The sequence below is a fragment of the Physeter macrocephalus genome, chromosome 7 (genome assembly GCF_002837175.3).
Source record: "Physeter macrocephalus isolate SW-GA chromosome 7, ASM283717v5, whole genome shotgun sequence".
In the NCBI taxonomy this organism is placed as follows: Eukaryota; Metazoa; Chordata; class Mammalia; order Artiodactyla; family Physeteridae; genus Physeter; species Physeter macrocephalus.
This window is the reverse complement of record NC_041220.1, coordinates 98,654,708-98,682,699: the sequence shown is the minus strand read 5'-3', so window position 1 is coordinate 98,682,699 and position 27,992 is coordinate 98,654,708.

Here is a 27,992-nt window from a genome sequence, read left to right as displayed (position 1 = left end):
TAAGAAATAAATATTTGTATATACACATACTTTTTAACATTAATAATGTTTTCTTATTAAAGTATAGTTGACTACGTATACTTTCAAATGCCGTCTTCTTGGTTTCTTCCCTTTGTTCCACCTGATTGCAGTATTCAAGTACTCTTCTAGGTACCGTGGAGGCTTTAAAGAACAACATAGTGATCTCTTCCTTTGGGAATGCAGCAGAAGAATTGTATTGCACTGTAATACAAGGTAGAAATTCTAGTGCCATAAAAGGAGTCCAGATGAAGTGGAAGCAGGGGAATGAATGGTCCAGGACATGCTGTTTGAGGGTTGGCACATGGAGAATAAAAAAGCGTCTACTTCCTTCTTCCTTAGAATAGTGGTCTCTGCCCATGACATCTGCTCTCCTTGCATGGCTGATTTTTCCCTCCACTCCTTCCCTAGTTAAGGCCATGTTGCCTCAGATCTCAGCTCAGTCCTCACTTCCAAAGGGAAGACTTCCATGACATCCTTGGAAGTTGACCTCAAAGCCCTTCCCTGATACTATATGCCTCTCATTCACAGAATCTAACAGACTTGGAATTTTAGATTTATTATGTGGTTAATTTAAATTTTCCTTCTGGAGTATGTAGTGTAGGACAGCAGCAATTTTATCTGAATTTTGCTTATCATTGAATTCCTAGCACCTGGCATTGTGCTTAGAAAATGTTTGAGTCTCAATATGTATTTTTTGAGTGATTGAATGAGTCCTTCCAATCTTATGTTTTTTACTGATTAGATAAGCCTTTTGCTTACGACTTTACCCAGTTCATTGCTTAACATATTGGTTAGTCAAAGCCTATTGTTAGACACAAGACAGGTTCACTGACCACATTTCTGGTAGCTGTGGCAACTGAGTGACCCAAGTTCAGGCAACTTTGGAGGCTCTAGGATTAATGGGGTTAGAAAAGTCTGGGATTTTCTCCCCTCCCTGGCCTGCACTAACGCACAGTTCTTACCCCTACCTCAGTTGAATTTAAAGATTAATAAAAGCCACAGAAGGGGCTTCCCTGGTGGCGCAGTGATTGAGAATCTGCTTGCCAATGCAGGGGACGCAGGTTCGTGCCCTGGTCCGGGAAGATCCCACATGCCGCGGAGCGGCTGGGCCCGTGGGCCATGGCCGCTGAGCCTGCGCGTCCGGAGCCTGTGCTCCACAACGGAAGAGGCCACAACAGTGAGATGCCCGCGTACCGAAAAAAAAAAAAAAAAAAAAGCCACGGAGGATAATGCATAAATTTTAGAATTAAAGTAGTTAGAGATGAAAAAAAGTTACCCTGTTCTGGATTATATAGGAGTATAGTCCAGAACAGCAGTGTTCAGAAAATAAAATAGTTTCTGGATTCTACCATGGGAGGATTATATCAGGTTTTATTATATTTACACATTCATCAGCTGTGGATATAGATATAATATTTATGAGACAAATTGAGAAGTCAAAATAGATAAAAGAGCTCAAGAGTTAGAAATGAAGAATCAAACTATAAAAGCAGGTTGTGAGACGGTAGATGAAATTACATAGACTGGATTAATTTTTAGTTTCTCAGGACATGTATATAGAAGGAGATCAATGTTGTCTTTGGGAGAAGAAGAAATAGTTTTTTCTTGGCTTGTGAGGCCCCTTGGCTAGGCTATGCAGAAGGAGAGACTGCAAGGCTGGCCACAGGGCATAATCTGGCCATCAAGAGGATAGGATCAAATCTGCGGCAGTGTTCAGAGGTCTCCATTGAATGGAGGAAGAAACAGGGGAGCCACTGGGGAGCTGTAACCACTGAAGCGATATGTTAAAAATGGCAGCCAGGAGAGCAATTCTAGAAGTATTAGGCTAAGCTTTTGTCTCCAGGACAAGGGTCTTCCTGCTTCTCCTGGATCATCCACAAAGCCTTCTATTGACCTCCCACTGCTGCCGAGGCCATTGAAGACTGCATCTGGCGAGAGACTGAATACGAGAAGCAGTTATGACAAACACAGAGCTCTCCCTCCTGATGGGGCTGATGGTGCCAGGCTCTCAGAGGACATAACGCGCTTGTTAAGGTTTGGTGAATAGCACCAATCTCCACAGAGGACGATTTGGGTTCCCATAGAGAAGTCATCAACACAGAGTAAGAATTCAGCCAATTATGTCTCACCTCATCGGTCCTATTTAGATGGTAACCCCATGGGGCATGGACCATGTCTTTCCCTGTGTATTGTACAGTGTTGAGGAAACATTTGGCACTCAATAAATACCAATCAAGAGCTTGTTTCTTGTCTCCCTCGGCCTCCCACTGAGCTGATCTGAGGAAGGAATTCCCTTTGAAGTCTCTTGTCCCCATGCTTTTGATAAATAACATAGAGGCACAGAGAGAGATGAGGCATCTATACAGTCCTGGAACTGTTTTTGGTCTCCATAGATGACAAATACTATCTCCGTAGTGATATAGCTAGGGGCTAAGAGGCATACTTAGTGGGACCATGCCTTATAAAAACTCTTCTTCTGTAAACAATGTCTTACTTCTTATTTCTCACAGATATATGATTTATGCTTTTAAACATCTATTAATACCACTGCCAAGTTGTCTTGCTGAGCTGAGAGGTATAGCCCTTGTAAGTTTTGGTTCACTTTAGTAGTTCATGAGTTTTATCATGTACATAGAGAAAAGCAAAGTATAGGTGGATAAGAAATTAGAAGAGAAAATAAAAGATAAACATTGTAAAAATAAAAAAGGATTTTAAAAAAGATAATCTATGATAACTTTAATAAGCCCTGGCAAGGAGTTGCTTAGAGCATTGAATGTGTCACTGTTGAAAAATGACTTTGCTTTTTATGTTATAAAATATTATAATTTTTGCATTAGAGAAAAATATTTACAAAACTTTTTTATAGGTATCGAGATTTAGGGAGAATAAAAACAGAGAATAATATATTACAAGTAAAATAAGGCAGCTGAATTAACATATGTATATAATATGCATCTACATTACCCAAAAATATACATTTTCTTTACATACTGGAAAATCTCTCAGTGTTTTCTTTAACTATTGAGGCCAAGACATCTAATGTTATGAAAGACAGGTACTAATTAGGTTAAATGATCCCTAGAAGATGTGGCCATGTGGTGGAATGATGGCAGCTCCAGCTCTTTTTTCATGTACTCATAGTTCCAAGACTCTCTCTCTCACCACCGCTCCACCTCTTTTTCCTTCTTTCTCTTTCCCTTCCCTCTCCCTCTTCCTTTTCTCTTCCATTGAGGCATTTTAATTATTAAAAATATTCATTTGAAAACTTGTGAGGATGAGAGTTTAACTTGGACTTTGATTCAGGACAACACCTAATGTCTCTTACTTTGAGTAATGTACAAACTGAGAATAAGGCATGATGCAGCCAGGATTTTAAAAAGATGTGTCATGCTTACTCATGTTTCTTTGTAGAATAAAGTAAAATAGCTACATTATGCCCTAAAAGGTGTTGCAGATCTAAAAAAAGAATGATAGAAATTAGGAATATCTTGACCCCAAAATAATAGAGATTGAGAGACTTTCTTTTTGAAAATTTCCCATTTTGCTGTTGATTTCTTAAACTTTATTATTCCCTAAATTAAGGCCAAAGGGTAAGGCATTAAAATTATAATAACAAAAAATGTAGGAACTCACTCAGTGCATTGGGTATTTTATCACCTTTGGTCATTAGAATGAGTCCTCAGATTAAAATCATGGAGCTATAGTGTCTCATATGAAGGTGGAATTAACCCTCTTCTGTGTAGGAGAATCAGATCATACCGATAGTTCTGTGTTCAGTATTCAATGCCATGTGACCTCAGGAGAGTGACTGACATACTGAAGGGAATTTCACTGCTTCAATATATTAGTGAAAGGTTGAAGAAACATTGAATTCTTTATTAAGAACAAAGAAGAATGAAAAAGTAGCTGCGTTGGAAAAATTGTATTGATGTAAAACTTCTTTAGTTTTAAGCCAAAATTTGAAAACAATAGCTTGGGACTCAGGGTGGGGTGGTGGTTAATTCAGCTATTTGGGTGATGATCCTTTCTGCCATAGCTGCTAAGGTATAAGTGATGATGAACGGGGTGTTCAAATGTGAATGATGATCTTTAACTTGAGACCAAATAGCAGCTAATGTTCCAAATCATATCTATTCATTCAGTTAGTCTTTTATTTTTTTTATTTTTTAAATTTTATTATTTTTTTTTTTTTTGCGGTACGCGGGCCTCTCACTGCTGTGGCCTAGTCTTTTAGTAAACGATTACTGAGCCCATGCACTGGATAAAACGCTGATATCTGCTAAAAAATTTGGGGTTGAATGAGAATGATATACTATCTGAACCTGTGGATTTCAGTTTCTAGAAGGACAGACTTTAATCAACCAACCAAAAATTTGGTATTTAATTATATTGTGGTGAGTGCTAAGAGAGCATATGACAGAGGGGATCTGAACTTTCCTGATAGTGGGGTGGGGCATTCATGAAAGTCTTCACAGAAGACATGATATTATTCTAAGATGTGAACTTAAGGAGAACAAAGCAGAGAATTGGCCAGGTGAAGGGAAGAGCATACATGAATAAGGACACAGGAAGGAGGTCCTAGAGAGGGAGCACCAAGGCCCGTTTCGGAGAGTGATGAGTCACCTGTATGATGAGGACTCAGAAAAGGAGAGGGTGAGTGTCCTGAGATAAGAAAGGTGAGGCTTTGTGGGCCTTGATAAGAATTTTAGAATTTATTCTAAGAACAAGGAGATGATACTAACAAGCTTAAAGTAGGGGATCAGTATCGTGAGATTCACATTTTTCCAAGATCATGTTGACTGTATTGTGGAAAATGGTTTGGAAGGCTTCAAGGTCATATATGGGGAGATTTTTTTAGAAGGCTATTTAGTATTCATTCACCAAATATTTATTAGTACCATCTATATATCAGGTGTGTGTGTGGTGTGTGTGTGTGTGTGTGTGAGTGTGTGCATAGGGGGCAATGGCAAAGAAAATCAAGATCATGTCTGCCTGCACAGAGTGTACAGGCATTAAACAAACACATGTAATCATTTAATGAACATTTATTGACTGCTGACTATATGCAAGCACTACATTAGGTACTACAAATTTAGAGCTAAATTAAGTAGATGTTATCTCTACCTTGTGGGGTTTACATGGACCGGTGATGAAGAGAGATGATAAGCAGTTAAACAAACAAAAATATAAGTGCAAGTTCAATTAATGCTTGAGGGGAATTTCAGGGAACTATGAGAGAGAATGATGGAGATTGCCGATCAAATAAATCTATCTGAAAGATGATGCTTAGCTGAGAGATGAATAATGACTAGGATTAGCCAGGCTGAGTACTGATTATTCTGTGTTCACTCTATTTCATGTTTGCTTTTTAAAGTGTTTACAGAGTTTATGCAACTTTCACATTTTGACTTGAAAGTATATAATCAATTTGAATGTTGGGGAATATTTAATTTGTTAAATCCACATAGTTTTGAGTTATCAGTTATGTAAGAAATCTGTGAATATTTAGAGAAATACTATGTAATAATAAATTGAACTGAAGAAAAAATAGCAATTATTGTTCTTTACACCAGAAAGTCCCCTCAACACGAACATGAAAGTCATTTCCAAAGAGCTGACTAAGAGAGAAGTCTTCCTCTTAGGAGATTGTACTCCTCTTCAAACGCCTACATTTAATAGTACATATAGCCTTGTGTGCTATTCAGGTCAATATATCTATCTATTAATTTATTTACCCTCTCTTATGCTTTTGTACATTCATACAACTCATTCATAGGTTTTTTTAAGCATTTATCAAGTGCCTACTTTAAGCCAGGTACAATGATGGCACATGGTATAGAAAACCAAATAAAACATGGGCCCTGCTGTCAAGGAGCATTCAGTCTAGAGGAAGCCAGAGAGAAATGAATCTGTTATCACAGAAAGCACAGCAATTTCTGTAACAGAGCTAACCTGGAGTGGTATGGGAGCACAACAGAGAGACATCTTAATCAGTCAAGGGGAACAGCGAAAGCCTTCTGGAGGATGGTCTCCTTGAATTGAATTTGCCCTTAAGAACATTGTAGGGAGAGGCAAAAGTTTAGTCAGAAGACTCAGAAACAGCACTAATATGGGCCATTCATGAAATAACAAATAGGTTAGCTTTATTGGAGCAAAGGGTTTATTTATTCCAAGTTATCAGCACCTATTGTATTCAGCATCCTTGGTAAGAATTAACGGACACAGAGCTGCACAAAAAAGTTTTTGATCCCATCTTCTTGGCATTTATAGATTATTATGGAATGGCAAAAGATGAATTAGAAAATCAGGCAGGGAACAAATTATTAAGGACCTTATATATTAAGTGAAAGTATCTACATTTTGTCCTGCTTAAGTAAGGAAATTACAGGGTCAATTAAACTTTATCTAAGAAAGATCAACCTGGTTGTAGAGTAGAAGATGGATTGGGGAGCTGAAGGTATTCAAGATTTGACACAAAAAGAGTAATTAGTAGACTATTCTAAGGATTGAGGCAAGAACTGATGGATGCCGGAACTAAGGCAGGAAGATGTTGTGGATGAGGCTAATGTAGAGACGTTAAGGAGGTAGAATCTATAGATCTTTTGGACCAGTTAGCTCTGGGGAATGAAAGAGACAAAGGAGTCCAGGGTGACTCCTGGTATCCTGGCTTGGGAGGCTGTGTGAATGTTATTGCAATTCCTCCAGACTGGGAATCGTAGAAACACAGGGCTTAGAATGAATCCGTGATCTTATGCATTTATGTATTATTATGTTCTTACAAAATTAAGAGCTCCTTTCAGATAGGAAGCACTTCTTAGACCTTCCTTATAACTTTACGTCTTCCCACACTCTAAACAGTATTTCCATCAATATCATAACCTCAATCAATAATCATATAATCAGTTGATAACTAGATTTTTCTTCTCTTGTAGAGAAGAATTCCACTTTGAGTGAAAAGAGGAGATAATTTTTGGCAGTACACTGAGAAAAGGACATCTACAGTATAAGCTAGGAGAAGATGAAGTTGTTTATCTCTGAATTACATATCATAGAAAAGTATAAAAAATCTTTCATATCTCTAAGTAAATACTGTTTCAATTTTTTTTTCTGAAATACAAATTTCAAAGGTTTCTGATGACTTAAATTAAAAAGTAACCCTATTCTACTTCACAATCCGTACTCTACCTCTATATTTAGTGATCCATGGATTAGAGATGCAATTCCTCATAGCCACACAGCCCTCCCTCTCAAGAAATCACCTCTCAATGAATGAAGAAAAAGTACCAATGTCAAGGAATACCCAAGTAACCCACAGGGAATGCTACAATAAATGTTGAATAGGGAAGTCAAGGAAAGTCAATGTGAGCAGTGAATGTCTTACTGATCTCCCGTGTCCTATGCTGAGTCTCCCACCTCCTCAAGACACACCCCCACTTTGGTTGAAGCTCGTTGTCTCCCTTCTATACCCTTCTGTTTAGGCTGGTGGAGGAGACACAGTCAAGTTGAGAAGAGCAGGTGCTGAGTACTGCTCAGCAGCAAATTAACAAGAAAACAAACTCCCAGGAAGCCTGAGGCTAAAAGCGAGCTCAAGTCAACCAACTAATATTTCTTGAATATTAGCTCTGGGGAGAGCTATGCATTTGTGAAGATGAAGAAAACATATATAAGACAGCAAAACTACTTTCAAGGCACTTAGAGTTTGCATGCCAAGTCCGAACAAGTGAAAGCATAGCCAGTAAATGTATATTTGGAATCATTCTTATGAAACCATGTAGTAAACTTCTCTCCCACAGAGCTTATTTGCTTACCCCAGTGATGATGATCATTTTTATTTATTTTTTTATTTCTTTAAGAATTGGAAGGGAAGAGTCTAAAAATTACACAATGTCTCAATTATGATAAAGACACAAAATATAGAAATAGAATTTCTTAAAGCCTTTATGTAGCATGACATCATAATGGTATAGATTTTACCACAACTCATTTGATGTCACAGGGACAAAGTTTGCTCTTTTTAACCACCTAGAAATGAGCATTGTAGCATGTGTTGCACTTACAAGTATGCCTTTCTCTTAAAGCCTCTTTTGCAAGGATAGCCACAGCTTAAGGCAGAAGAGCACTGTTTCATATGGGGGCTCCAAGGCAAGAAAAGACATCAAAGGGCCCCAAATCTAGACATAGCTGGACACTTCCACTGCTCTGCACAGAGAATCCACAATGCCTGGAAAGTACAGCAAGGGCACTTCTGCACACAGGTCCAGCCTTTCCTCATTGAAGGTTTATGGGGCTTGTAATGTCAAGATTCATGAATTTCGGGGATTGTACTTGTCCTTGGATAAGATTTGGAAGCAGCTTTTGATCAGTGAAGTGAAACAATTAATTATAATAAATAATGCTACTAGGAGTCCTCACATCAGCTAAAGGAGGAGGGGAGCCAAAGAAATAAAGCTGGTCTCTGGCAGAACCTCAGCATCTGGCTGTCTGGATCAGATCCTGTTTGGCTACGGCCCCCACAGCTCACTAAGCCGCGGGTGAAAGGCACGGTTGCTCAGTCTTCTCATCCGGTGGGTAGTATCAAGTTCTGGTGGGTGCAGAGAGTGGTCAAAGGAGGTCAAAAGAATCCGGGAGGAATGCAAAATTTCTTTCTATTCATCTGTATTTGATTGCTTTGTGCCCTGAAGCACGATTTAATTATTTTCATCATTGCCTCAGCTTCCTCAGCTACCAATCTCATTGAGGGCAATAAAATTATTCAGCCTTTACAAAATATGCAGCCATAATAATTTTTGACTCAATGAATAGCTAAGGCTATAAAACCAGCTCCTTGGATGACCACATCCAATTGAAAACACCATCCTAGGGTTTTCTCAACAGTTAAAGTAAAACATAACCTTATGTGAAAGAAGTACCCTGCCTGTAATTTCCATAATAGATACTTGTTATTTGCTGCCTACAACTTACATCACCATCTCTTATTCACACAAGAATTCTCTATGCAGGTATTATTATCCCCAGCCTAAAAATGAGGAGAGGGACACTCAGAGACCTTGACATCTGTCGGCTTCCCCTAAGAGAGCTTGAGAAAATCCTGAGCGTGCTGATTTGCCACTGTAAGGTGTGTGTGGAAGGGGTGGGAGTGGGGCTGGAAGGTGGCCAGAAGTGAGTGCTTGCAGTTTGGACAAAAGCAAATCAAAAGATATAGCTGGATCAGAAATGCTACAAACGGAGAGGAATCGGCAGGGGGTTGGAGGGGTAGGGAGATGTCAGAAATGAACCAGAAGGTCCTGGGATTCCTCTAAAATCGTACTTTCGTTGAAAGGTCATAGCAGGAGATACTGTCTCTGTCTGGAACTGGGACCTTCTCTCTGGGTTTGTATATGCTTTTCGCTGTATGGGTGTGTGTGCATGTATGTGTATGTTTTAATTTAATCTCCTTTACTTTTGTGATTTCTTTATTAAAAATGCTTTCAGGATCCAAATCGTGGCTTGTGGTAATTGTGGCTTGAACACGCTTTTCTCATTTGAAACTGGGGGCGATAAATGTGCTATTTCACAAGTAGCTGCATGGAATAAATGAAGTGCAGCACTTAGCACAGTGCCTGTTCAGAATAAAGACACAGTAATGCCAATCATTATTTATGTATTGATTTACCTAGCCTCTTTATTTCTTTTATACTTGCATACTCACTCACTTCCTTAAACCCACCGTGTTTCGGGGTTTGAGATGATGTTTTATTCAATGTTGCACAGCACCCATCATGTAGAAAGGATTGTGTCAGAGAGATGGAGTGAGGAGTGTTCGTGTGTGTGTGTGTGTGTGTGTGTGCGTGAGCTAGGTAGGGTGACCCCTCTAGAAGTTTTGTTTAACTAGTGCAGTAGTTAAATGCTTCCAAAAATGCAGTGTCTACCTAATGATATCTCACTACCCATATGCGGGTGTACAAGGTAGTTACAGGGTGCCAGCGTGGCAACCAGCAGAGACCTGAAAGTATTCCTGTGCCTGCCCAAACTATGAGGAAGTTGAGCTGTGGTTGAAGTGTGGCTGGTTGGTTTTGCCCGAAGTCATGGACGGAGTGGGTTTTCTGTTAAATGTTTGGCCAGAGAGGCATGGCTGACCACTTATTTGTAATAAACTGGTAGCTGAGAGATTTTAAGGTGTTTTTTTTTTAAGTGACTTTTATGTGACTAGTTCTTCCCAAGAGCATATTCGCTTTAATAGAAAATGTATTCACTGTCACCCACCACAAAAGTGTTAACATTCACCCCTATAATTTCCCTGTCTTTCAGAGGTTATAACTAGTCTTGCTGAGTGGACCATCAATACCTCTCTGCTGTCGGGCTGCTGATGGGGAGTGATGACAAGGATAGAGGACGGGTTTTATGTTGGACGGTGTTGGCTCTCAATCTTAATTTTACTACTTACCAGTTGTGTGACCTTGGGCAAATGACTTGATCTTACTGAGCCTGAGTTTCCTTATCTTATGAAATTAATACCTATCTCCCAGAGGTGCTGTAGAGATTAAATGGGGTGAAGCACATTAAACGTCCATCACAGTCTCTGGACCTGACTAAATGCATCATCAGTGTGAGACCAATTGCCAAGTCCCCTGAGATACTAATGACAAATTCAAGCCTCAGGTAGGGGGTTGGGCAAAATGATCTTTAAGTAACTGTCCAACCCTGAGACTCTGTGACACTAAGTTACAAACTATGCGGGAACACTGAGAAATAATGCCTTCAATTGCAGGTCTCCTCCTGTAAATCACTGCATGGCTGGGAGTACCAGTCACCTGACCTCTCAGGGTTTGACATTTTTCAAGTGTTAATGGGATGTTCTCATTTATGTGCTAACATTGAGAAATGATTGCTGGTATTTTAAAATAAAGGGCACTATATGTTCATAAGCAATTAATCAGGATGTTTTTGCCACATGAGAATGGATTGAAACTACAGTGGGAAAATAGAATCTAGGGTTTGGAGTCCAAGATGGCTATGTCCAGATTCCAGTTCCCCCACTGGAGCAGTGGCAAGTATCTTTAATTTCTACTTCCTTTACTAATAAAATGGTGATGATAATCTCTACCAGCTGGTCTTATGAGGATTCGATGAAATAAGCACATGAAGTACCTCCAATGAAAAAACGTAAAAGAAAATTATAAAGAAAATAAAAAGAAAATAGAGCACATAAAGTGCCTGGCAGTTAAAATTATGATATTAAAAGGCTAGATTAACAAAATAATCACAGTTAGTGGTGTTAGACACTTGAATGTCTCACTTTTGAAAATTTTCTAACAATGTAAGAATGAGAAGTACTCAATATATGAGTTTGCCAGAGTTTATATATATTATTTTTTCCTTTCCTTTCCTTTAGAATAGGATTATACAAACTTTGTCTGTAAAGGGCCAAATAATAAATATTATATGATTTGCTGGTCATTTGGTCTCTTTCTCAGCTATTTAATTCCACAGCTGTTTGAAAACAGTCATAGACAATAGGTTGATGAGTGGGCAATAGCCGTGCTCCAATAAAACCACTCAGAAAAATAGGCTGCAGGTTGAATTTGGCTTGTGGGCCATAGTTTTCAACCTGTGCTTTAGAAGACTGATTTAGCCAACAATATTTATTAAACATCTACAATGTTTAAAACACTGCCTTTGAATTGTTCAAGGTACAAAAATAAATCAGTGTCTTGCACGGAGGAAAAAAACACAAGCTTAAAACAAAATACAAATTTATTTATTTTTTTATTACTATAAAGTAATTGGCCAGAAGTTGGCTTAAAAACAGTTGACAAGAAAATAGTTACGAAGCTATGTCCTGAGTTAAATCTTGATCTTTGCCAATTTCTCACTATGTGACTAAGCAAATAATTTAAAGATTCTAAGCATTGATTTGCTCTATATCTATCAAATGGAGATAACAGTATTTCCCACATAGAGTTTTGGAAAAGAATTAAACAAGATAATGCACACAGGGAATATGGCACATTGGCACATAGTAAGCAATAAACATGTTAGTTATCATCATTCAGAAGATTGAAGGAATATAACTAGTCACCCCAAGCACGCAATCCCTACTCAAGCCGCAGTGGGATAAACCATGGTCCAGCTCTCCCTGATCCAACCTCCTAAATCCTACTCATATTTAAGGATGGTGAGTAGATATCTCTTTCTTTGGGAAGACTTCCCCACAATCATAGAATTGTTCTAATATGCAGTCTGTGCCTGTATTTATAACTTAATTTTCTGCTATTTTTAAGCGTCATGACCATGGACTTCCCTCTACAGAATAGTCCCTGGCTTTACCACTCCCTTAGGACATTTTGTACTCTAGTATTGTGTAGCACACGGTTCTTAGAGAAAACACTGTATCGAGTCACAATTCTATAGGAGGTGTTAAACACCATGTCTTCCTACTCCGTCACAATAATCATTTGCCATAAACTTCTTCACGTTCTCTGCTACTGCTGGTCTATAAAGGGTATTAGGACGCAACCTATGAATTTTAAATATTCTCCACATATATCCAAGATTGTTGTCCATAATACACCTTTATCAGTTTAATCCTGAGAGGGTTTGCTCCCTACAAGGAAGCTCCATAAAATGTCTTCTCCTTATTTTGCTCAGCCTTTCAGTTATGCTGCCTAACATCAACACTGTTTTGCTTTCTCAGGTTCACTGACAACTGGAAAATAACTATACTGCCTCATCATTATTAGGTTGAACCATCAAATTTGCCATTGCTTTTGTAGGTCAAATGGTTGAATATTAAAAATTTCACATGAATCAGCCTAAGGCTTTTGTTACCATCATTATTATGTAGTAATTATACTTTTTGATTAGAGTTTAAGCTGAAAATGAATTCCTGCCATTGGGCAGAAATATTGATGTCATGATTGCTCTTGTGTATTACAACTAAATATATATCTCTTTCAACACTATTTGCAACAGCTTAAAGTAATCACTGTTTAATCATTTCACATTTAATAATATATAGGTACTTTATATATTGGCATGTAGTCAGTTTATTAATTCAACTGTTACTATATAATATCTACAACACACTTTCATGCATTAGTGCCAAGCTAAACAAAGGAAGGGCATGTATTCTTAGAAGCACAAGTGGGTTAAAAAACATGGGTGAAAGGTGGGAAAGGAGTAAATTCTAGGGCAGCATATAGAATAAGTCCACTAACTCACTCTAGAAGAGTAAACGCAGGTTTAACATGTTGATTACATAAATATCTCCAATTTTTCACTCATCCCTGTGTCCACATCATTTGTGAAGTAACTTTGCAGCTCCAGGCATCAAGAGGATGAACCTATTTGCCCCACCCCTTGATTTTGGGCTGGACTTGACACTTGCTTTGGTCAATAGCAGACAGCAGAAGTGGTGTTGTGTCAGGTTTGGACGTAGGCTCTGAGGGGCCTTTCCCAAGTTACCCTAAATTATGATACCTTGACATGCTGAATATTTTAAGCTGAAGGAGTCGGAGGAAACAGTAGAAACAGGAAGGCCACTTTGACCTCTTCCCCCATCGCCCTTCGTCCCTGAAACAGGTTATAAAAACCTCGCGTGAAAGGTGCCCTTACTATACACAGAGGAAAGGAGCATCCTTATCTCTGAAGAGAAAGGTGTGCCAAGAGGAATCCTAACAAACAGGTCTTGCTAACTTGCTTCAGTATAATTGCATCATACTCCTTCACCTGTCATATTCTTCCACAACGATCCACTCTTCATCAAACCTAGCATACAAATACAGCACTGTTTCTTTGGGTCTCCATTTCCTTATGGAGGCTCCCTTGTCACATAAAACTTATATCAATTAATTTTGTATTCTTTTCTCCTGGTAATCTGTCTTTGTTGGTTTAATTTTCAGACTCAGAGAGGGACTCGTAGAGGGTTAAGGAAAACCTTTTCCTCCCCTAAAATTTCACAGAGTCTTGCTCAGTTTCCCTTCCAACAGCCCAGCTTGACCTGCTGGACGATAAGCAAACACTTGCAGTATAACTGAGCCATCCGACCAGGCAGCCCCCATCTGACCTGGCAGCCAACTGCAGACATGAGGAAGCCCAGAAACATCCAGCTGAGCCCTGCTCAAACTGCTGATCCACAGAATCATGAGCCCAATGAGCCTCTAAGTTTCATGGCCATTTGTTAAACAGAAAATGACTCTTGATATACATATTTCAGCAAGGAAGTTAGATTTTAGCTAGTCCTTAAAATGAAATAAGAGACTGCCAGATGAAGAAGAGGGAATAGGAAATTTGAGGCAGGGCAATTATTGACAAACAGGCTTAGATTCATGAAAATTATTCTTTTATTCTTAGAAAATGAGAAATCCAGTAAATCAGGATAATACTTATTACATGATGTAGACCATAGAATGTGTGTGTGTGTGTGTTTGCACGTGCATGCACGTGTGTAAGCATGGTTATGCATGTTTGGGAAATGGGAGGATATAATGAAAAATGAATCTGGAAAAGCAAGTTGGGACCAAAAAGCCTGTAAGACCTATAAAATCTGATGAAATGGATCTTATCTTAAGTGTTTTTTCCTGCTAATCTGTAGACTCTTTGGCTTGGGCAAAGGAATTAGAGAATAAAGAAGGTGGGGGTGGGGGCTACTAGTCATTGAAAGCCTTCTGCATGCCAGATGCTATGTTGGGTGCTTTGCACACCCACTGTTAACTCTTATAGTCCTCCCATCACTTTTAGGGATATTGGGCTAGTCTATGGAAAGAGAAACAGTCTTAGAGGGAGGTAGGGAGACCATATGGTTTGTCAGGGAAGCCCTGACTTAACTTGTTGTCTTGGCAGACAACACTGTCTCTTTCACTACCAAAAAGTTGGCCATTGGATGACAAGTTATATTGTTGTACTACTTAGAGGTTATATGAATTGCCTGATCTTGCACAACTTAATAGGTGGCAGACCTGAGGTTTGAACCTGTAAGGCATACTAACATTAATTATTTTATTAAAATGAAAATACCTCTTAATGTTTGGCACATATAGGTGGATTAAATATTTGCTCAATATTTTGTTTTTATAAGTATTTGGGGATGAACATTTTTATCTTATGGAATGCATCTCTGGCATGATATTTTCAGTTGGAGAAAACTTGCCTCAATTTACAGAAAATCAAATGGACATAAGAATGTATCTCTTATACAAATTCAGATTCACACTAAGAATGTACCTCTTATACAAATTCAGATTCACCTATATTGACAAAAAAGAAGAGACTTTTAAAGATGATAGCACACGGACATGAAAAATGTATACAGATATGTATGTGGTGTTGGTGACAGGAAGAAAGTTCAACCATTTTCACTTATCTCCCAGTCACATTTGAAGACTAATGTTAAATCAGTAGATTTGGCATTGGCTTTGTTCTTGAACGGTGATCATATCTGCCTTTTTCTGCCAACCACCATAATTATTGAGTATACACAATTTAAGCCAATCAAAGCACAATTCTGACTCAAAAATTCAGTTAAGTGTCATGGTACCTGATTTAAATTTTGATAATAGACCATATCCCTTTTCCTCTGTTGGGTCCCATGTGTACCTCTCAGCAAACTTGATGTTAATTGCTTTGTTCTAGAGTAGGTCAAGTGTGCTGTCACTTATTTCTGATTATACTTTTCCTGGAGCTTTTTAGTATCCAAACTTGTCTTGCTCTATCACACACAATTGATGTTATACATGAACAGCAAATTAACACACTGCCCAAACAATTTCCTGTGGTTATTAGGCAGTCTGATCAGAAGCTGCTCTAAACTTCAGCACAAATGAGTAAGTCTAATGTGAAAACCATTTTTTAAAAGATTGATGAAGCAAAGCTTTCAGCTCTACAGTGTAGAATATAATGTTTCCTTTATATAGAGGACATGTTGGATGTGGCATAGGTGTGTTTACACGAAGGATTATAATTCTGGGAGCCGTGACCCTTAACCACATGGGCTTTAAGGAAACTACATTGAAGGGCTTCTTCGTTGGGCTTAGCAAATATTCACTGATCATCTGATGAGCTGTCACTGCAGGTATAAGAATCAGAAATAATTTTCATCCATATGCTAGCGAAAGCAGCACCAAATCAAACTGATCTGAGTTCAAATCCTACATTCCAAACTTCTCAAGGAAAATTTAATTGATTTTTGAAGACTAAATTTTTGTTTTTCAGATTATAAAAGCAAAACACTTAGAATTTGAAAAATTTGTAAAATTCAAAAAAGAATACAGAAAAAAATCAACATATAGACTTGGCAAGTGTTAAAAGTTTAGTTATTTCCTCTAGTCTTTTTTTCCTCTGTTTATACTTCTATGTATAATTATATCATACTTGTGTTTACACTAGATCTCTATCATTTGTACTTTGCTTTTTACCCCATAGCATTAACAAAATGTGTGAACTTTCTAAGCTATTAATGTTCTTTGAAAACATTTTACTGGCTTTGTGCTTTTCAAAGTTATGGATGTGCCAACATTTATTTAATCCTTTCCTTGTTTAGAGACAGTTAGATTATTTCCAGTCTTTCTTTATTATTATTACCTCTTTGAGGAGCATCTTAATACATTTGTGTTTATCTGTACCTCTGATTATCTATTACTACTTTCCAAGTTATAAACTTAAATTTTTACTTTTATATTTATATAGTAATCCTGTTCATAATTTTTAAAAGTTCAATAATTCTGTTGGCTTTATGATTAAAATAGCACTAGATGTTTTTTAAACCAAAAACAAACCTGGCTTTTTCCTTCTTAGAAGAAATAACTTCCAAAAATTTTTGTTGTTTCTTATAGTATTTAACATCCTATCACCTAATAACATGCTTATATTGCTATATCATAATTTTTCAAAATTAGATATCAGTTATTATCCTTCTGATGTGAAGATGAACATTTAATTCTCTCAAATCTTGTCTCTTTCTACTCAGCATTTTATCAAACACTACTCTCATTCATCCAGTTTAATTATAGCAAATTGGTTGCATCAATATTGTGTTTATTATTGTGCATATATTATTCACAGGTGGGTCAGAGTGTATATGTTAGAACTCATTTCTAGTAAAACTTGATTTTTCCTGAAGTTCATAATTACCTTTTTTTTTTTTTTGCGTTACACGGGCCTCTCACTGTTGTGGCCTCTCCCGTTGCGGAGCACAGGCTCCAGACGTGCAGGCTCCACGGCATGTGGGATCTTCCCGGACCGGGGCACGAACCCGTGTCCCCTGCATCGGCAGGCGGGCCCTCAACCACTGCGCCACCAGGGAAGCCCCCATAATTGCCTTTTTTTAAATAGATGAATTTTCTATGTACCTATGACCAACTCATCCCCATATTCTCTAAGAAAACTCTAAAATAAGCATATAGGCAAATATAATAAGCAAATATATAAGGAAGTATATAGCTTCTATTTTTTATGTAGTATACCTCCTGAAGTCCTCTGACCATCTATATAAACATGGCAAGTTTTTCCAAGGGGATGCCAATTCCTGGTAAACACTGATCTGATTTCTTTCTTCATAATGTTATCATTTCAAGAATGATATACAAATGGAATCATACAGTAAATAACCTTTTAGATTTTCTTCAGTCATCATAATTCCCTTGAGATCTATCTAAGTTGTGTGGACCAATACTGTGTTCCTTTTTATTACTGGGTAGTGTTCCATGGTATGAATGTACCACTATTTATTTAACTATTTACACACTGAAGGACATCTGGATTATTTCCCATTTTTGCCTGCATGAACATTCATTTTCCATGAAAGTTGTCTTAATTTTTATGTCCAAAAGCATTACCATAGTTAAATACGTGTCTGCTCCCTCACTTATGAGTAAGCGTTTGGTAACCTATCAATGTCTGTGTCCCAGAACTTTGCATGGTTCTACCACATAATAAATACTCAGAATAAATTCAATTTCTGAATGTCATTTAAGATGTTCTAAGGCAGAAGAATGATAACTACTGTAGGACTCCAGACATCACTGTGTTTGAGGATTCTGTCATGTCTTCACAGAATAATAGGAACTTATGTTGTCCTTTGAAGAGTAAACAGGATATGGTCAAGAGACATGCAATGGGGAAACTATCCCATTGCTTAATTAAAAGTATCTTGCAAGGGAAGTATATTAAAAATAATGGAATGGATCAAGTTGGATAAAGAGTAGAGTGTGTGTAGATAAGTCAAGGGAAATGGGATGAAAAGATAAATTGGGACCATGGTGAGCATGGCCTTGAATATCCAGCTAAAGATTTCAACCTTTTTCTCATAGACTTCCAAAAGCCATGTCTGGCTCATATTTGGGGAAGGAATGATGAAAGCTGAATTTTAATAAGTAATTTGCTGGCATTTACTGCAAGACTGCAGTTATTTATGTTCAGATGATATGTATATCCTTGTCTGTGTTTGGAGAAATCTCAAGTGCTATATTGTTTTTGGATAAGCAGTCACCACATCGGGCATCAGAACTTATGAAGGGTTTCTGTTACCAATTAGAGGTAGGATCTACAAAGGTGGTAGGAGCTCTGAAGGCAGTCACCAGAATCCTCATCAAGCAGAGAATAGAGACTGGAAATTTTAGGTTCCTAAATCTGAGCCATTTTTGCCCTGCTTCCTGTCTTGGCTGTTAAAGCCTCATAATTACAGTAAAATATTGCAGCCCCCTTGACCTGTGCTCCTTCCATTTAATTTACACATAATATATCTTTTAATCCTCACTGCAAGTTTGTATGGAAGATTCAAACTTTTTACCCTCCTTCTAGAGATGAAGTACCCTGGTTCTAGGGATGTGTCTTGTGGGATTACAAATAGGTCAAGAGAATACTACTTGTCACAGGAAAAATAGGAGAGAAAGAGAGAGAGAGGGAGGGAGAAAGAAATGAGAAAATTTGGAGGATATTCAAAAGTCAAATTAGAGCAATTCTGGTACCATCACTAAATTAAAAGGGCAGTAATGAAGTGATGCATGTAAGAAATTAAGTACTCAGAGCAGGAAGGAATTTGGAGTGAAATAGAAAGACATGACCCAAAGAGAGTGCTGGGGCAGGACCTCTGAAAGTACTGCAGTGATGATGGTTATTTGCTTTATTGATCCCTGCTGTATGAGTAGGTTAGCTCAATTTAAAGAAACAGGATATATCTCTGATTCTATCTCAAGAAATTTTATTTTAAGGAATTGGCTCACCCAATTGTGGCTGTTCGCAAGTAGAAATCTGCAGAGTAGGCCAGAAGACTGAAGACCCAGAGAAGAGTTGGTGCTGTGGTCCTGAGTCTGAATTCCTTCTTTCTTGGGAGACCTCAGACTTTTCTCTTAAGGCCTTCATCTGATTGAATGAGGCCCACCTACACTGTGGTGGGTAATTTGCTTTACTCAGTCTACTGATTTAAATTTAAATGTTAATCACATCTAAAGAATACCTTCACAACAACATCTAGATTGGTGTTTGACCAAATATCTAGGCACCGTAACCTAGACAAATTGACACATAAAATTAACCATCACACACTCTAAGCTTCCAGGCTACCTCAGGTCACTCTCCAAAGCCAGGATGAAATTTTTCCTACTAAGTGTTGGCCAGGAATCCTACTGCACTTCAGCTGTTACCAAGCCATCAGGACTCGTCCAGAGCCTCCGATGGGGCTTAGAACCGTGCGAGGAAGATTTCCCCTCAGGGCTGCACATGGTGTTTTGTAGCAATGAGCTTTAGACAGTCAGTTCCCTGAACTCTCAGCCACCTCACTGAGAGGGAAAAGAGAGCCCTGGCAGAGAATCACAGCTCCATACAGGACTGAGAGCACATTCTCCCGCCTGGGACAGATAAGTGTTCTTGGAAGGATAAGTGAAATACAGACCTGGCTCTCCTGCCCAGTTGAAGAGATAGGCATAGAGAGACTGACGCTGGAAGGAGCCCAGCCAGGCCTCATCAATCATTTTAGCTTCTATAATGAGGTCTCCGTGGGACAGAGCCATAGGTCTAATACAGGCATGCAGAAACCCACCAACATGTTCTATGAGCTTGTAAAAATGGACCAAACATGCACCAATGAGTGGTTTCTCTGGACACTGGAAAAATCCATTTCCTTCCTGTGCTAGGGAGGAAAGAGTGACTATTTTCAAAAGCTTGATTGCTATGGAAATCGTGACAGGATCAGATGTGGGTTGGCAAACTATAGACCAGACACTGCCCATGGCCTGTTTTTGTATGACTAGTGAGCCAAGGATGGTTTTTACATAGTTAAATGGATGAAAGAAAAAAGGTAAGAAAGAGAAGTGGAAGAGGAGAGGGAGAACAAGAAATAGAGGCTGCATGCGGCCTACAAAGCATAACCTATTTATAATCTGGCTCTTGCCAGCCCCAGACCTAGAAGAAGATGCACAGGCACCAGAATTCAACATGCTACCAAGAGCAAGTGCTGCCTACTGTGCAACTCTAGGAAGGTTATTTTGGTTTTCAATTCAGTATTTTAGAGGAGAGCGACACAACAGTGGGATACCGTAAAGCTTCCATTTTGATAAGATTCAAAAACTGGCAAAACAAATCCATGATGTTAGAAGGAGGGTGCTGCCCTTATGGGGAAGCTCCTGGACTGCCTCCTCGGGGTGTCTGGAGTAAAGCTACCATTTTGTTTCTTGATCTGGGAGCTCCTACACTTTTGTTTGTGAAAATTCATGAAAATTTATGTTCCCTTAGCAACACTTTTCTAAATATAAACTATACTATATTAAAGAGTGCATCTAACTAGAAAACTTTTTTTTTTTTTTTTTTTTTTTACAAACTGCTTATAAAATAAATATTTTGCCAGGGCTTTGTCCTTTAAGAAAAGGGTACAGGCCAGGTAATTCTAACCTGACTTAATATTCCTCCAAGAAGTCACACTGTAGATTTTCCAAACCCAACCCTTTTCCTACTGACTGATAGCCCAGTGCTCTCCACTTCACACCATCTCCCACTTCTTCTGGACCAGGAGAACACCTTTCGGATGGTTGGTGACGAGAAGGGGATTTAAGTTCTTCTTTGCCCATATGCTATCCCAGTAGGATCAAGGATTCCTAAAGATCTAGTCCTGCCTACTCCCTCCTGGTGTCTGGTTGTGTCCACTGTTAAAAGTTAGACTGAGGTATATTACAATTTTTAAGAGTTTATCTGAGCAAAAATCAACTGGGATCAAGCAGCACCCAGCTGGATAGTTAGGAGTATTCCACCACTGACAGGAGCTCAGGAGAGACTTTATAGAGAAAAGGCAGAAGCAGAGTAAAAAAATTATTGATCGGCTGTAGGTTACAGTCTAGATGGCTCTTCCTGATTGGTTGTCCTTAGCGTTTTGATTTCACAACCTTGAGGTATTTACAGGCTTAGATTTTGGCTGGTTTACTCACTTAGACTGCCATGGCATGGGACCCGCCTCAGGTTAATGGCTTCTTCTTTTAAATTAGCTTAATACCACCTCTAAACACATACTCTGATCACACTGAACTTTTCCTTTTCCTGATCATGTCGAGATACTTCGCCAGTGCTACCCCTCCTTGCCAAATGCCCTTCGCTTAATCACCAACTTGGGAAACTTCTGTTGATCCTTTCTCTGCAGATCAAGTGTTTCTCTATGTGAAATCTTCCCAGACCTACATCACTACAGAGCTAACCGGTTTCTATCGTGCATTACACAGATGCTTCTCTCAGTGTGCCCATGACATATGTGATTATTTTTCAGTATGTTTGCTTATTCTGATACTCAAGAGTTCTTTAAAAAAAATTTTTTTTCTCTTTGTGTTTAAAATTCTTCTTCTTTTTTTTTTAAGAATGAACTATGCCATTTATTGTACTGTCACCATGCTTGACACCTAGTAGGGATCTAAAATACATTTATTGAATAAATGAATGAGTCCTTATTACTTGAAGATAGTATTTTAATATGATAGAATAATTAATTTTTCCCAGTTGTGTGGTTCTCCCTAGGGAAGAAATATTCCTTCACCAATTTGTTACAGTTTTCTTTTAAAAAGCAAATGAATTTTAACACACATAATACTATGATTTTTAAAAAACTAAGTCATTTATTATTTAGGAAGGTCAAAAGAAAAGTTAAAGACTCAGGGAAGTATAAAAATGAGTCAGAATATTATTACCTAACTCTGGATTACTTTCTTCATGAGAGAGAACCAAAACCAAAAGTAAGACAAACCAAAAAAACCATTTTCATGAGCTATTAAAATTGTACCTCTAGGCAAAGGAATAATTAACTAGAAAATAATACAGAATTTGTTTTATAGATTAATTGTGAATTATTAAAAAGGTATTCATTGATAAATAGCAATGCAAATTGCAAAAATGTTGTTAGATAAAAATGAAATAGAATTGTGTGTCTAAGTAATAAAATATTGTATGTGAGAGGCCAATTATTTTGAACTATTTAAAACACTATTATTAACTAATGGTGAGCCTTTGGGGAACATCTTTCAATTCATCTGCTTCAATTTCTCAGCCTATAAAATAGTTCTGAAATGCTACAACTCTAAAATGAATCAAGATTTTAACTTTACCTATTTCTATAGCATGTCAAAAAATGGTCTAAGACGTGATACCAAAACATCCCACTAGATGGCAGGGTTCCCATTTCAAAGGAAGCAGTTTTTTTCCTTGTTCAAAATGAGAGCCTCCAACAAACAGAATTTGAAATGTGTTTATTTGTACAGCTATAAATATGGCTCATCTGATCCAGTTTTCCACTGGGTTCCATGTTTTTCAGTGATTTGTAGCCAGTGTTTTTCTTTTTTTTTTTTAAGCCAGATTGAGGAAGTTATTTGATATGCAGCTACATTCTTTCCAAATAATCAAAGTTAATCCTGATTTCTTCTTTTTAATCAGACTTTGCATGTCCACAGTGTCATTAGCTGAAAAAAAAATTATGGAACTATTCATTAAATAGTGTGTAATTTTTGAGCACAGTTCCACAGAGCCCTCAACAAGTGCAAGTGTGGACATCTCTGGAATTTCTTTACAGTTTCAGAAATCCAAAGCAACACCTGCTAAATTTCATTCGATTGCTGACTGGCTGAGAGCAAATATTGTAAAGGTAAATCGAACTGAGTTTTCAGAGAAGTGAAAGTGCTTTGATCAGCTAAATACATGTATGTGGCTAATCTTTGAAAAATAAATGGCATGCATGAAAAGGAAGCTATTTTTATTATTACCAGTTATCATGATTATTATTGTTGCTGACTTTTTTGTTTCTAAAACCTTCAGAGAAGTGTTTTCCAAGAAACTTAAGAGTCAAGAAAAAGAAATGCCTTTCTTCCAAATTTAACATAGCAGACCCAATGTGTTTTTAACCAAAGGAATTTTTTCCACTTACAAAGTTCATACTGAGTAATGCTTTATTAAAGAGAAAAAGGAATAATCCAGACATCTCTGAAAATTACAGATTTGCTCATCCCAATATTTATCAGAAATTGCTAGACTTTAAACAATTGAAAATCATCCCAAGGCAGAGTTATCTGAAGCATATATAACCCTGTCTTTCTATTTGCAAAACAACACAACATACTAAAAAGAATCCCTTCTTAAGTAAAACACAGTGATAATATCATGTGGTTTTGGGGTAAAATATGAAACAAATACACAAAAGAGCTACCTCCCTCCATTAAAAACAAAAACAACAACAACAGCGACAACAAAACTAGGTTATTCTTGAAACTACCCCCTTTGTGATGGACAATAGCATTTTAAAATCCCTCTCCAACCTCTGGGCAGTGTTTAGACACAAAGTATTTTCATATATCACGAGATCTCTGTCTTTCTGCCTAATCCTACTGTATCGTAATGCCTCATAGCACAATGGAGATGCATGCATGCCTAATTTCCATAAATTACACAGCCCGACGTTTTCATAAAGACAAATTCCAATTGTAAACTATTAAACGTAATTCAGTATCTTTTGATGTTTCTGAGAAAAACTGTGGGGAAAGTTTAAGCATTCCCACATGGGAATGTGTCCCCTGGGGCAGGTGAATGGAAAGAAAGGAGGTAATATTTGGACCCTCATATCTCTTCATTAACTTAAATATGTTCTTCTGAGACTGAAGTTAGTCTCTTTATAGAAAATTTTAAAAAAAATTCTAAACACTGGGGACAAACTAACATACAACCCTTCTCCTAAAATCTCTAAATCTGAATCAAGAGAAAGTCCGTTTCTCTGAGCTCCTGACCTGATTTCTCCTCTAAGGTGGAAACCCAGTCCTAGCTGCCACCAAACAACAGTCATACTCTTTGGATTATTTAATGTTAATTTTTTCCCTTTGTTTCTAAACTCTCTCCTCCCAAACCCTCTTGTGACTAGGTCCTTAGATCAAAGCAAATACCATCCAGGCTTCTCCATTCCAGTACCATCAAGTTTCATCATTTAGTTGTGGAATTTCCTCGACAGATCTTGTTCTCAGCATCCTGTTGACATTATTTAACATACAGGTTATAAAGAAGGGTTAACCTTCTCCCTTCCTGTTTACTTTCACTCCTCAATGGGGCCTGGTGCTCAGAAGCGGGCTCTTTTAAACCTAAAAGCCGGATCACGTCCCCCTGAAGCAGGAAAGGTGTCAAAAGCAAACAGAGGAGAGCAAATACAGTGGCTTTTCAGCAGTTCCTCAGTGCTGGCTGTATTCTGAGAGGTGATTCAAGGAGTGAGAATTCTAGCAGGAAGCAGGATGGGGACCATGGATACATTTCTGGGTCCTGCTGAGTTGGTCCTTCACAGGGTGGCTTTGTTATGAGACGTGAAGTGTTATGAATTCCTGGAATCCCACACACACCAGTATGCAAATGTAAGCACAGAGAGAAGGCTCTCAGATTCAGGGCCACTAACTAGAACCAGTTCCTTAGTCCTATAATTACTCTTGATGGGATAATCCATGCACACCTCTGGGAAGAGGCTCCTTCCCCAACTATGTTTGTAAAGGCTGGCTGGAAACCCGGGGGGCTGGGCCAGAAGTCTCCATGTGGGTAATCTCAGGTCCAAATGAGTCAGTGTCATAATAGAGAAGTAGAGCCATAAGGTCCTTTAACAGCAAGCTGAACTTGGTAAGCACAACACAAAGCAGCTGTTGATGGTCTGAGCTTGTGGCATGTAGGGGGTGTAAGCCCCAGGTGTTGGTGGGTGGGATGGATGTCGGTCTCCTGTGAGGTGGCACTTTGAGGCAGAGAGAGACCAGGCAGATCAGAGACCCCTTTACATGCATGGCTACTGGTGGAGGGACACAAATTAAGGATAGGTAGGGCAATTCTCAGTTACCTGGTGCACCATGAAGATTTCCTTAAACTCATTTTGATAAGTGGGCAGCAAAAAAGCTGGCATCTGGACCAAGAAAGGACAAGGGTAGGTCAGTACCCAGCATGGATTCTGGGCATCTGAATTCAAACTTAAACAAACTGCAATTTCATCAATTCAGCACACCCCTTTCTTTGTAAATTCACTTGTTTAAAAAAATTAAATCTTGTGTGATATTTAAAAAAATTTCAACATCAAGTAAAAAATGGTATGCATATTCTTCCCGAATAAAGTGGAAACTTTAATGTGGTTTTATTCTATGACTTTCAACCCAAATCCCAATTTTTTTTTTTTCATAATCTGGGACGTAAAACCCAGATACATAGTAAATGTGTACTTTATCTTATGTGATTATAACATTCTTAATATTATAGGTATAAAAATACTTATATATTACTTTTATTTATATGGTATTTATAATACTTTGCAAAAGTGTTTTCTCATTTGCTTTAAGTGTATAATCTTTAACAATAACTGTTTAGACTTACTCTACATTTGATTTTATTTCTTCTCACCAGTTGTTTGTAATACCATGATGCCCCCATATCTTCTTCATGTCTATACTTTTATTCATTTTTCAGCCAACTGTCATGCATATTTGAATATGTTTTTCTCGAAAGGTATGGGAGAGAAGTATACTCTCCAAATTCACATATGAGGTTGTCTTTCTGTTTTTCTCAAACCAGGACAACAGTATGGATTGTTGTAGAATTTTTCGTCAAAAGTTTGTCTACTTAAAACACTGAAATTTCATTTCTTCACCCTATCTGTTGAGCACCTACTTTCTGCCTGTATCTCCTACGTGCTGTGGACAAGTGAGCAAGATTACAGTCTTTGACAATTTTAAACTTATGTTTATTGGAGGTTAAAATACATCATTTATGTCCTTTCTCCCTCTGTCACTTCTTTCTCTTCCTTCTTATTTTGAGTAAATGCAAACAGTAGTTTTTCTCCTTTATTTTTGAAATTGAAAAATGTTCTTGAGTATATATCAGAGACAATTCTAATTTTTCCTGGTTCTTGGAGGACCTTTCAAAGTGTGAAGTGTTATGTTAACACACTAATCATGCTTGCGTCTTCAAATTTTACTTGAATCTGTTCTCTCATTGTTTTTGTCTCTTTAGCTTTGCATTCTGACACCCAGGGTAATTGATTAGGCTAGTTCTTTTCTTCACTAATTTGTTCTTCCATTGTATTCAGTTACTATCTACCTTGCACTTTTTAATTCAGCAATTATATGTTTGATCCCTGAGAATTCTTTCCTGATCTTAGAAGGTGCTTTTTTTAGGACTGCCTAATCTATTTGTTTTGCGATGGATGTCTTGTCTAATTTGTTAAGAAAAATTGAGATATCTTCAAAAATATCATTTCTTGCAGCAAATCTCTTCCACTGACATGCACTTGCACCTTCCTCAGACTGTTTTCTTTCTTTTGAACCATGGTATCTTTCTTATGTCTGAATATTTCTCTCTTTTTGTTCATCTTTAAGAAGAAAGAGCTCTGCTGGTTTTGTGTAGACTGTGTAGGTGAAATGAGTCCTGTCAGTAAGGTTTGCTGTCTGATTCTTACAGGCCCAAATAAAGGGATAAAGGAAAAGTTTTGATTTATTCTACATCCACTTAGCCACTTCTGAGACCCAGACATGAGGAATAGGGGGATGGTGGGGATCAAAAAGGGAGCTAATGTCAAAACTTTTTCTAGGCTGAGTAATCGCTTTGCCATTTTGTTGAGACTCCCAGGGGCCTTCTGGATAATTCTGTTTTCCTGACACCCACAGATGCTGCTATGGACTTTCTGCTCTCTGTGGCCTCTGGCATCAGAACCGTCCCATCTTTACCAGGGGTCTTTGAGAATTACGCAATCCATCCCACCTCCTCTACTAGACTTTTGGTAGGCACGGTTTTATCAAGTTCTCTTCCATTTTTTTTCACAGAAAACAACGCTTCCTCTTCTTATGGAAGGAATTTCTATCAACTTTCATATTAATCTATGAAATTATGTCCAAACAATACTTCAGCACAGACTGTTAGCTCTTCCTCCAGTAAATGGCTCTTTTTCTTCTACAGAATTAAATATTTTAGTAAGTCACATGGCTGACATGCCAAAGACAATATAAACAGCCTCCCTTCCAGTTGGTTTTGACCAGATGATTGGATTGGGGCAAATGAGAGAAAAGTAGGTGTGGTATGTGCAACATTATGCCTTTAAAAAGAAAGAACGTACACTTTCCTTTTCTTTTCCCTTCCTGCTCAGTGGAATGTGTGTGTGGTGGAAGGAGCTAGAACAGTCCCCTTAGACATAGATGGGAACTACATACTAAGACAGCAGAATGAGATAGAATAAACCAGAGTTTAGCCACGTGCAATAGTATATTACACCTGGGATTCCTATGCTTGGACTATCCCGTGAGTGAGAAATAAACCTCTCCATTGTTGAAGTACTTTATATTTGTCTTTATCACATCTAATAGAAATCTCTGTGCATGTCATCTGGCCCTGGTTTCTAGTAGGGGGTAAGTTTTTCCTTATTTCCTTATTATATCAATCATTTTCAGGGAATTTGAGAGGAGGAGAGATCACCATTCCTCCCATTCTTTTTTTTTTTTTTTTTTTTTTTTTTTTTGTGGTATGCGGGCCTCCCTCTG